Consider the following 12,674-nt stretch of genomic DNA (forward strand, 5'->3'; position numbering starts at 1 on the left):
CCCCGAGACTTGCGGGTGTCTCTGAGGTCCTGGGTCTCTCCTCACCTTCACTGTCGTCTCCGGGACAGCTAGAGTTCAAAGAACCCGTCCAAAAATCCTTCGGTATAGAGAAATTTCAGGAGTAGCCTGAAACTCCATCTTCTCACTGCTAAGCCCCGCCTTCTTCCACCTACGAAGATTGTTTTATTGTTTTCAATAGATTCAAGAGAACCATTCTGCTTCATTTGAGGAAGTAGACTTCTGCTCATGCCATATAGATAGTCCTCCATTTATGACTTTAATGAAGCATGGTCATAACTCATAAGTCATGATAGTCGATTGCATGCCCAACATCATTTTATATGATGTTTATTTAATGATTCAGTCTGGGCATGATTTTGTTGATGTAAAATGCAGTCACATTACTGTAAAGCACTGCAAATGGTCTAAATGCAGCCTAGTTGCATTTGGTCACTTGATTGGGGGGGGAGGGATCAAGTAAAATTTGGTTACTTGATGGGGGGGGAGTCATGACTATCAAAACTTCGAATCTGGGTTATAAGAAGCCATAAGAAGGTAAGTCTGTTGTAACTTTAAACAGTCATAAGTCAAGGACCACCTCTCCACTGCCAAGCCAATTTCTGGCTAAAAGAGCGGGTTTGATATATACAAAAATCTCAATAAGGAGAGATATTGACCTGTATATATCATCTAGTGCATTACTAACGTAAATCAATCCTGCCTTGCAATAGTAATAATAGTTGATCACTGATCAATGATCAGAGATAAAATAACAAGTACTTTTATAAATCATTTGAAAACGTGTTTTTTTTTCAATTTTTGCTGAAAAAAAATTAAGGGATAATTTATGTATGTGATGATTGAAAAGGGATTTAACAAAGGCATATGGGATTTTTGAGTGTTAGGCAGAAAGTGTAATGAGTTTGTTTATAACTAGTTAGAAGTGCTTTCTTTTTCTGACTCTTGTTTCTCCAGCTCTTTTTCTTTTTTATCTGTTTTTTCACAGCATTTTTTATATTTTTTCTTTAAATTTATTTTTATGTAAACATTTTCAATAAAATTTATATATAAAAATCAATAGTAATAAAAGCAATATTACTTTATTGAATTTATATAGCCATTTATCTCCTGAATGTGAACATCAACGTAATTTTAAAAAAACCATTAAAAACCAGTTGAAAATAGTTTAAAAACTATAAAATCAAGAAAGATGGGGAAGAGTGCATTCTAAACTTATACAAAATGTAGCCATTTAATAATATGCAATAACAATCACTTCAATGTCAGAGCATTCTTCTTAGGATAATTGTTGAGAAATCATTCTGGTAATTGCATGTCCCTTAATAATGAGGGATGCGATGGCTCAATGGCTAAAATGCTGAGCTTGTTGATCAGAAGGTTGACAGTTCAGCGGTTCAAATCCCTAATGCCATGTAACAGAGAGAGCTCTCGTTACTTGCCCCACTTCTGCCAACCTAGCAGTTCAAAAGCATTTAAAAACCGCAATAGAAAAATAGAAACCACCTTTGGTGGGAAGGTAACAGCCTTCTGTGCACCTCGGCGTTTAGGCATGCCAGCCACATGACCGTGGAGATGTCTTTGCACAGTGCTGGCTGTTCAGCTTTGAAATGGAAATGAACACTGCCACCTAGAGTCAGGAACAAATAGCACATATGTGTGAGGGGAACTTTTACCTTCACATTTAATAATGAGTTAAACTTTATTATCTTTCACTGAAGGTTCCTGGTCATCCCATTCTTAAATTAAATTGAAGGGAAGCCTCATGATAACATGTCACCAGAGTCACATACAGGAAGGATTAAAACAAAAACTTGCAAACTTGAAATCAAAGCCATGTCCATTTCTTTGGGCAGGACCATCATCCAACTTTCTTAATACGCCTGAGGACATTCCCAAATGCCACTTATGGGGTTTTTAAAAAAAACAAAAAACAACAAAATCTCTTCCCCCAGTGATTTCGCACTAACAAAGTAAGTCAAAACATCAGCAAAATAAATTCTAACTTTATTTAAATGAAATAAACCACCTCAGTACATCAGTATTACTGGATTTATCTTAAACAGATACATAAATATTTATCTCACCCCCCAACCATGGTTTAAAAATGATCCGTGGAAAATTCCTAGTTTATTGAACAATAAAAGAGATATAAGCAAGGAGAAGAAAAATAAGAGTCCATTGAGCCATACCTTCATGTTCAGATCTCATTTATTGACCATTAGTCTTCAGTTGTTCTAGAATCCAAAAAAGGAAATCTCTATTTTAATTCCTTACCAAAATCCCTTTGGCAAAAATTAAAGAATTACAGCATAATTGCACACATAGCAAAATAGACAGTAGATCAGGCATGTAGATACAGCACCTTTCCCAAAGATTCATAGAGAATTTTTAAAGTTTAATCTGAATATCAGTGGATAAGATAAGCTTTCAAAAAGATCAAGATGGCAGCCATGACCATAAACTCACTATTTTTTAGTATGCATTAGTTACATGACATAAAAAAGTGATGGGTGCTATTATGACTTTTTTATTATTACTGCTATGGTGGCCTTCGGTGGAAGTTTATCATAACTCAAAGGAACTGGATTAAAAAGACTTATGATACAATTTTCAGTATTAAAATTATGAACTCTTCCACCTTCTTGGTGTAGGAAATATTTTTGAGAGTATCCATCATTCTAATTTTCTCCATGATCTTCAGTTTACTTTGACCTTTTGCTTAGGCTTTGGAAGAAGTTTCTGTTTTTTTCTTAATCTGAAAAACAAAACAATGCATCCAGTTTATGCAGTTGGCTCCATTTTCCATTCTGTGATGGTTTCTATTGAAACCTGCAGTTGAGATTTATGCGACACACAACATTAAAACCACATCTCATTGGGATTATCTGGCATGCTTTTCAAGAACATATCTCTGTTAGGGCAGTCATTGTGTAAAAGACAATATCTGACAATACAAATAGGCTGGCCATTCATATTTTGTAGCTTACTCTCCAAATAATTTTGAACAGTAGCCAGGTGCTTTATATTTAATCACTAACAGCAGGTGGTATTTGTCCACTACCCCAAAATGTAAGGATAATTTTAAGTGATAGGTTAACTTTATGCACACTGATCACATACTTTGTCCAGCTGCTCAGGGCAAGATCAAATGGAAAATCTGTCAGAAGGTGTCTGAGCCTCAAGATTCATAGTATCTTCAGATTACCACCAAGAGAGAAGTCTTAATTGTTTTTAACAACATCTGAATCAAAGACGGATCTTCCTAAAAGACATCTTGCCTTGTGAAAGATTTTATTTTCAAAGCATCCGCTTGAAATGAAGTGGATGGTTCCAAGGGCTGTTTTCTACACCTCACTTCAAAGATGTCTTGCTCAATTAATGTAATATCACAGTTACACAGAATTACTACATCTCCAGCTGGGATAATAAAGCAATCCACAGGACACAGCTGCCATATGATCAGTGGTCAAACAAGCACAAAATGCATATGCGTGGAAACCAATGTGCTTGTCACTAGTAAATAGATGTATGTCATGAAATCAGATGGGAATATGATGGTGCTTCCATGACTTCATTATGCAGCCACCCCGCCTCACTCACATAATTGTGCTGCTTCTTTACTTCTAGGAGTGACTCCAGGAGTAGAGTTTTGTGCAACTGTTTCTTTTTCCCCTTCTTAACTTTGTTTTTCTTCATGTGCAAAAAGAAATGGAAGAAGCAGAGGTAAAATATAGGAGACAGACAATCCTATTTGAGCTATCCGAAAAATCTGCTAATGAGGGAGAGTGATGGCAGATACAGGTGACAGCTGGGACTTGTTCTTCCCATAAATATTTCGGTAACTCAAGTAAAATATCACATTTATAGTTTTTGATAGCATGCAGAATATCTTGAACTGTATTTAACAGATGGATAAAGTATCATAATTAATTATAGAAGAAATCACAAATGGAAAGATAAAAGAAAAGTATAAATAAAGTGTTAGGTACATGTCATAGAAATGAGATAAATCTATGGGCCATAATCTTCTTTGTTGAGAAGAAATTTCTATGCAAGGTTTACCTTTTTCCACAATCTCTTCTTTTTTTAACTTTCCCTTTTCTTCTTTGTAGGTCATAGGTGTGAGGTTAACACCATCGAGAAAAGGATGGAAGGACCTAAAGATTTAAAACAAATTTGCTCAAGATTCCTTTAGGAGTATATTTTTAGACTCTGCGGAAGAAGATATGAACTCTGGGTACTATATGGATATTGTTCATTAATACTTATCTTAGTCAAAATTCCCCATTTAAGCTTCATCCTTAAAAAAAGAATATTTCTAAAAAATATGTGAAAAATGTTTTTTAAAAATATGTGAAAATGAACACTCTTTTCCATGCATGTATGCACAACCCCCACATGTGTGCCCTGCCCCCCATGCATGCGCGGCAGAGACCCCAAAACCAGCTGGCCAGCAGGAGGTGCACAGTGCAGCTGAGCTACAGCATTGGCTCGCTTGCCTGCAGAGAGGGCTCTGTGTGCCACCTGTGGCACATTTGCCATCACGGGTCTAGGATGGTCAAAATAATTATTATAACATACCACACAAGCCAACTAAAGTGCTCCAAAATATCGTAAGTAAATCAAAAGACCCATCAGCCCCTGAAGCAAAAACAGCAATGATGTACAACATTCAGTATAAGGACTGCAATATTTATTATATATGACAATTAGGCAGAAACTAGTAGAGTGCATCCATGCACACCAACTAGGTGCCAGAAGACATGAAGAAAACTCCTTAGTTTTGTAACCCATAAACAGTTTTAACCATAGTTTTAACTTAGAACCTGTCAACATGCTAGACCAAGTCAAATCCCAAAATGCGGAGAGTTCACAGAAGCCTGGCACTCAGAGAAATAAGCCTTCAACACACACATAGACATAAACAACATCTACATACCATTGAAAAGAGATAATCAAAAAGCCAAAAAGGAAACAAAAATACCAAAACTTCCTCACCACTAATCAACACCAAAATAATCAGAAATTAACACCAAGATTAACATCAGACCAACAACAAAACACAAACATCAAAGAACTGCCAAACAAGCTGACAGTAAATAATAATCCAATTAGATTATTAGATTACCCCACTCCCAACTACCATTGGTGATGTTACCTAGTTTAGTGATCACATATCTACAAGAAAACAACCAACCTCATAGAGTACCAAATATCCCCATATGTTATGAAAAATCAAAACAGATATGATGATGACAGTCTCACACATTTTAAAAATTGACAACTTAATATACATGGTTACCCCTTTGATTATTTTTTATCCCCCTCATCCCCAAACCATCCTAAGACTTTACCAATCGATGCTAGTAAAGTTCAGAATAGAGGAGGTGTGGATCTGTTGCACTATATTGTATTGTTTAGTGATGAACTGACTAGAGGTTATGAAAGGGAGTCCTATTAGAAAACAGATGTCTTTCAATTAATTTTTGACAAAGTTGCTCTTCAAACCAACTCAATTTTAAGCTCTCATAAATTTATTCATGTGCTTTCTTGAAGACTATATCTGTGTGGCAAGTTCACATCCTCATAGTTAATAATTACGTTAAAGATGTGAGGTAAATTGAGGGGGAAGCAATTATTCGTTGCATTTACCAGGATGTGAAAAGAACTGGCAGAAACATGCTGCTTTTAAAATGGTTCCCTATTACTGAAATTTTGTCAGTTCTGATCTCGGGCAAAATCAATAAATGAGCAGTTTCCTCATTTGATTGAAAATATTGGAAAAGATTGTCTGAACAGATCTATTAAAATCAGTGGCCTTCTTTCAGTAGCCATGATTAATTTTAGTCTTTAGTCTTATTGATTTTAAAGTATCTACTTTAGGTATATAAAGCCAAGACTGATAATCAGAGAAAGCATAATAGTACAGGTTATTTCCACTTTTTGGGATCCTTGATAATAACACTGAAAAAAGATCACAAGCCATTTAATTTTTAAAAGAACAAAAAATAGCAAATATGACCTTCATAGTTAAGTTATGGGTTTCCCCTTCCCCTCTCATCCAGTCCAAAGAATTTGGTTAGATAGTTTTCTAAATCAATTTTGAGAGTAAAATATTACATATTTGTACAGCTTAGCTTAATTGTAATTTTTTTTTCTTTTGAGAGCCAAAGGGTTTGATTTTTTTCTAAAATTTCATTATCATCGAGAGAGTCAGTGAGGAAAATCAGTACAGATTGCTACCTGACAATTTGGGGAAAATATAATAAGACCCAAGAATTTGGGGAGGGGGTGGAATGAATGGTAATAAACTGAATCAATCAATAAAGTAAACCTAATATCCCAAATCAACTGCCACGTCTTCATGGACTTATCTTGTTGTCTTAAATTCAGAAGGTCAAATGGGTTTATTTTCCAGGTCTTTTTGGGCCACCCAATTCTTCATGGCCTGTCATCTCCCTGTTTAACATGAAGTAAGAAAGAGATCTGGGTTTCTTACCCTGTTACCAAATCCGGACTTCTTAAAACATTAAATGAAATGTTTCTTTTTTGGCTCATTATTTTGAACAGTGACGGAAACCAGCTCCCTAGGAATTTGTTGACTTTTTTCCTAAAGGAAAAGTCTTTTTTTTTCCTAAAGGAAAAATGTGAAAAGGGGGGAGTATGGCAGCCCCATGCTCCTGAGCTAATGCATTGCCCATGGGATCTTTGACAGAAACTTGGCATCAATCAGTCCTATTAAAATGACAGGAGGCCTGGCAGCTCTTAGCCCTGCCTGCAAAGTGTACTAATATTTACAAACAAAAAAGAATGTTTCTGGCTTTGTTGAAATAACACCACCTTCTTCATTTGACTGTTCTTTAAAGCAGACCTTTGCAAACAGCTACCAGAAGGGGACTAGCAGGCAACAGAAAAGCAAAGATCTTTCATCAAATGCTAAAGTTTACTTTGAGCCCTGAAGTGGTCAAAACTATATCAAACAGATTGTGAGTCTATATATGCAGCCATAAGTTATACTATTATTCTAAGTGTGTCTGGGTGCATGTGTGTGCATATTAAGTAAACAAGTATGCATTTATTCTATATGCAAACAAAAAACAGACTGTGGTCCACAAAAGCATACACAATGAAAAATTCATTAATCTTCACAGTGCTAAAAAACCTCTGCAGTTTAAGCATACAGAGGATATACAGAACTTAATAAAGTCGTTAAAAAACCCCAAAAGGGGGGAAGTGAAAAGTATTATTAAACAGTGTAATCACCAACAATTTCTGATTCACTTGATCATTTGGTCACCTGGGGGTGGGCTAAGTAGGGACATTTTCAACATGCAGAAGCCTGTCTGAAGCCTGAGGACTGAAGAAATAGCATGATACAAAATTTGGGGGGGGGGGGAATCTCCACATGATCCTTTTTTTCCAAGTCTTCAGATATTTCTCATCTACCTCTGGGCTGACATGTTAGCTCCCTATGGAGTATTTAGCATTGGAGATGAAGGAACACATTTATCTTAGAAGCTAAGTATGAGATTTATAAGTTATTAGGTCCTGCAGACCTTCCTTGAATATCATTGACTATGAGTTACTGAAGTTTCATTCTGTAGACAGGGAGAAATTTTATTATTTCACTCTGCAGTGTCATCCCTATCATGGCCATAACCTTTGGCATGTCTAGCTAATACCGCTGGCAATTTGTTTATTTTTCTACACCCTTTACCACTTTTCAAATGCTGTAAATCTCAATAACTGTCAAGCTTGACTTAAATCATTTATTTCCTAGGAAAGCTTACAGATATTTCAAAATAGTACTACAATTTCAATATTTTAAGGTTTTTAAACAAGAATCTCAGGATATATTCAGATTTTGGAACTGGAAGCACTAAATATAAATATGTACTAGGAAGCCATTTTTTTAATTTTTAAAAAATAGAGCTTTGAACTTTGTCTAATGCTATGCTGTGTTTTCCTTCTCTTCATTAAAGTAGAGTAACCTTTTTAAAGGCTTCCTTGAGAGCTTAAAAAAAGGAGCCATCATTTTAATTGGGGAAGAACTTTAAAAGCAGCATCTATTTGACTCCTGCAGAAGACTCAAAAAGGATTCCGCTAGTTTAATGTATAGCAGAGAGACATGTGCAATGTACATTTTTAAATATAGTTTAGTTTAGTACATGTGGCAATTTTTAAGTCAATATCTCTGTTATAATGGGTCATTACCCAAACAAAAATAACCTTTGTGCAATGTTGGGTTATTTACCCAGGTTTGGAAAATGCTGCTGTAGTGGTTGCATTCTAGCATTAGACATTCTGTAGATACAGCTTGATCTAGATTTAATTGATCAGGCATAAATGATTGAATAATGTATATAAAAGTCGAACATGAAACTATTAGACAATAAAAGGATGAAAGCATTCATCTCTCAATGCAGAAATGGACAAGTACAATTCTGACATATACATTTGGTTTGTTGGGAGAGACTGCTCCATTGCTCCAAATTGCTCTGTCCATGCAATATTCTTCCTCTGGTAAATCTGTTGATGTCAATGACTCATTAAATGGGAATCTTCAATAAAAAGGCTATTTTTTATTGATGGTATTTGCTATCTTGAATTAAAAATATGGTGTCATCTGATAATCTCAAATATTGAACTATAGATCATCCCTCTCAATATATGGAGCCCCCATGCTTCATCTTTAAACAGAGATTTGCTAGTAAATTTTCCCAGAGCAGGAATTCACAGTGTTCAAAGACACTTATTGCTACTTACAAGAGAGTGGAGGGATGGGGGTAAGGCTAGTTTTCTACTACTATATTGAAGTGGCACATCCAGACTTCTTAAAACATTAAGAAGAAAGAGGAGAGGCAGCTGCATTGGGGCCTTTAGATATAAAAATCATTGTTTTGTCTTCCAGTCTCCTTAACCTGTCATTTCAAACAAACAAATAAAAAAACAGTCCTGGATCTTGATGGTCAAAATCCAGATATCCACTAGATGGCAGCAAACAGCAATTTTCTGTATTTCTTAGTTGCCAGCTTGTTGTTGTGTATCCTTTTCGTTGTCCAAATTATTTATTACATGGGATCACAATAGGAGGTTTCATGGGATCACAATAGGAGGTGGTCAGGAGCCCCAGAGCCAACAGCTATTTTGTTCACAGGGTAGACAGCTTCTCTACCCGCTTCTTGCTTGCCTTACACATAAAACCTAGCCTAGGCACCCATAGAATAAAATACTTTCCGCTTTTGTACAGCAAAATCTAACATTGTTACCATAAATAGGCTTGAATATATATATATATATATATATATATATATATATATGTATATATGTATATATGTATATATGTATATATGTATATATGTATATATGTATATATGTATATATGTATATATGTATATATGTATATATGTATATATGTATATATGTATATATGTATATATGTATATATGTATATATGTATATATGTATATATGTATATATGTATATATGTATATATGTATATATGTATATATGTATATATGTATATATGTATATATGTATATATGTATATATGTATATATGTATATATGTATATATGTATATATGTATATATGTATATATGTATATATGTATATATGTATATATGTATATATGTATATATGTATATATGTATATATGTATATATGTATATATGTATATATGTATATATGTATATATGTATATATGTATATATGTATATATGTATATATGTATATATGTATATATGTATGTATGTATGTATGTATGTATGTATGTATGTATGTATATATGTATATGTATGTATGTATGTATGTATGTGCGTACGTATATACATATATACGTATATATGTATACATACATATACATACATACATAACTAACTAAGGGATGTGGTGGCTCAGTGGCTAAGAGGCTGAACTTGAAATCGAAAGGTTGGCAGTTCGTGGTTCAAATCCCTCCCTAGTGCTGCATAACGTGGTGAGCTTCTGTTACTTTTCCCAGATTCTGCCCATCTAGCGGTTCGAAAGCATGTAAAAAATGCAAGTACCAAAATAAGGGACCACCGTTGGTGGAAAAGCATTCTATGCACCTTTGGTGTTTAGTCATGTTGATCACATTTCCATGGAGACGTCTTCTTGAAACGGAGATGAACACCGCTCAATATATATAAATATATATTTATAGATAGGTAGATAGATAGATAGATGGATGGATGGATGGATGGATGGATGGATATGGATATGGATATGGATATGGATATGGATATGGATATGGATATGGATATGGATATGGATATGGATATGGATATGGATATGGATATGGATATAGATATAGATATAGATATAGATATAGATATAGATATAGATATAGATATAGATATAGATATAGATATAGATATAGATATAGATATAGATATAGATATAGATATAGATATAGATATAGATATAGATATAGATATAGATATAGATATAGATATAGATATAGATATAGATATAGATATAGATATAGATATAGATATAGATATAGATATAGATATAGATATAGATATAGATATAGATATTGTTCTGATCCTCCCTCCTCTGTCCAGTAACGAAAGCCGAGACTCGCTTAATGAGAATGTCTTTTAATAGCAAGTCCAGACTCTCGGTGGCTGAAAGCCAAATAAACAAATAGATAAGGACTTTGGCAGCAAGTTCGACAAACCTTGGCAGCAATGCAAACAAATTCTGGCAGCAATCCAGCCTGCCAAGTTCGTTTCTCTTTAGTCCAAGCGTTGACTTCTGCAAGAAGGGCGTGGCAAAAGCAGTCTCATTATATAGTCTGGAGAGGAGCTTAATGACTATCAGCTGAGCATAATTACCTCCTGTAATTACGTAGTTGTTCTTGACGCCGAGTACCCCTTCGACGGGGTGCATCCCGGAACAACTCACTGTTGGTTTCTGGATCACTCTCTCTTGTCTCCTCCCCACTGATCCAAGGCTCAGGCGCCACCTGGTGGCCAACCAGTCTCTCTGCGCCCTGGTCGGAGTCGGAACCTTGTCCAGGGTCCTCCACATCCTCCAGGGCCGACTCATAGGGCCCCTCGCTGTTGGAGTCTGGTGGCAGCTCCGACGGCTCCTGCCGGGCCACAACATATATAGAGACAGAGACAGAGACAGAGACAGAGACAGAGACAGAGACAGAGACAGAGACAGAGACAGAGACAGAGACAGAGACAGAGACAGAGACAGAGACAGAGACAGAGACAGAGACAGAGACAGAGACAGAGACAGAGACAGAGATAGAGATGATATAGAAATAGAAATAGAAATAGAAACAGAAACAGAAAATCTATCATTACTCATTTTAATGTAGGGTTAAGACCAGGGAGAATCCAGTTCAGGTCCAGCCTTAGGAGTGGAGGTTCATTGAGTTGCTCTCTTAGTGCAATCTGCTTCCCAAGAATGGTGCTGGAAAGGTAAAAGATGTGATTAATGTCACAATGAAAAGGATGGGGGAAAGAATCTACTTGATTCAAAAAAGTATTATTTTTCTTAATTATGCATCTGGTTTTGTTTGCTAAATCTTACTGGATTTTTGTATGGGAAAAGTCTCTGATAATTATTTCTTAACAAGTATTGTTTCTATTTCAGAAAACATCTCTGCCTCCTATGTAGTTGTGGGAACTCAGAATAATTCCAGTGCTTGTTTATTTTCCCTTACAATCATTTTAGGCCAAAGCAGATGTTCACCTGGATCCACGGCTTATCTGACTAAAAAAAATTAATTACAGTAAAACAATAAAGAAAGTAGGAAGCTAGTAAGCAACACATAAAAACACGAGCCTTTAGCATAAACTTTATTTCAAACAAAAGTTTTGGGTACTGTATAACCTGAATTATAATTTTATAAAGTGATCAGATTTAATATGTAGATTGACACAATATAGGCCATTTTTCTCTTGTGCCAAAATGAAGATTTTCTGCATTGCATTTGTACAGTTATTGAACTAAAATAAAATGAAGGTAAATGCCACTCCAGAGGTTAAAAGGAAGAATTCTCATGCCTCCCTTGAGATGAGTATTATTGTTATAAACACTCATCTTAAGACAATAACTGGGCTTTCAACAGGGCACTAAGTGTAAATTTGCACTTTGGGTTCTATCATGAGACTCTGGTTTACCTTTTCTTGTTCTGGGTGGAATGCTTTTGAGACTAAGAGACAAAAAGGATAGACATTGATTGGCAATTCATTGTTAGCAATCCTTTATCTTAAAAGATAAAAGTACTTCACAGTACAGAATGGAATTGCATCATGATTCCTGCTCTTTGGCATATAGATTTGTGCTCCTGAGAATAATGACTTAATAACTTCAAAAATCAAAGGGCAATTTTAAAAAGATAGTTCTTTTTGAATAGCTTAGATTTACATTGAATTCTACCACTGTTTTCAATTGCCTGTAATGCTGAGTGTAAAACTGTCATCTCCTCTGGGGAACAGATGGTAAATGCTCTAAAGTTGAGAGTAATGCTCCAGTGAGCTGTAATTCACTAATATGTACCCCTAACTGGGGGAATTGGGGGTGGGGGTGGGAAGAGTGACATTTCTGAGGGAAAAGCAATGCTCTTTGGCCACAGATTAAATGTTTGCTATTAAAATTGAAGCATGTCAGGAT

At 35.3% G+C, this 12,674-nt stretch overlaps 1 long non-coding RNA gene across 1 annotated transcript; it reads right to left on the reverse strand.

Annotated features, from left to right (window-relative positions):
* Positions 1–1,225: 1,225 nt before the first annotated feature.
* LOC106549875 (uncharacterized) lies at positions 1,226–4,898 on the reverse strand. The gene is made up of 5 exons (XR_001313614.2): positions 4,084–4,898; positions 3,643–3,711; positions 2,660–2,776; positions 2,211–2,255; positions 1,226–1,648 (listed from the first exon to the last, which is right to left on the reverse strand). It is a non-coding gene; the product is annotated as an uncharacterized LOC106549875 (long non-coding RNA).
* Between the last annotated feature and the right edge of the window lie 7,776 nt (positions 4,899–12,674).

This window comes from Thamnophis sirtalis, unplaced genomic scaffold, assembly GCF_051295495.1.
Source record: "Thamnophis sirtalis isolate CommonGarterSnake01/CBP01778 unplaced genomic scaffold, rThaSir2_p1.2 scaffold_4, whole genome shotgun sequence".
NCBI classification, from domain to species: Eukaryota; Metazoa; Chordata; class Lepidosauria; order Squamata; family Natricidae; genus Thamnophis; species Thamnophis sirtalis.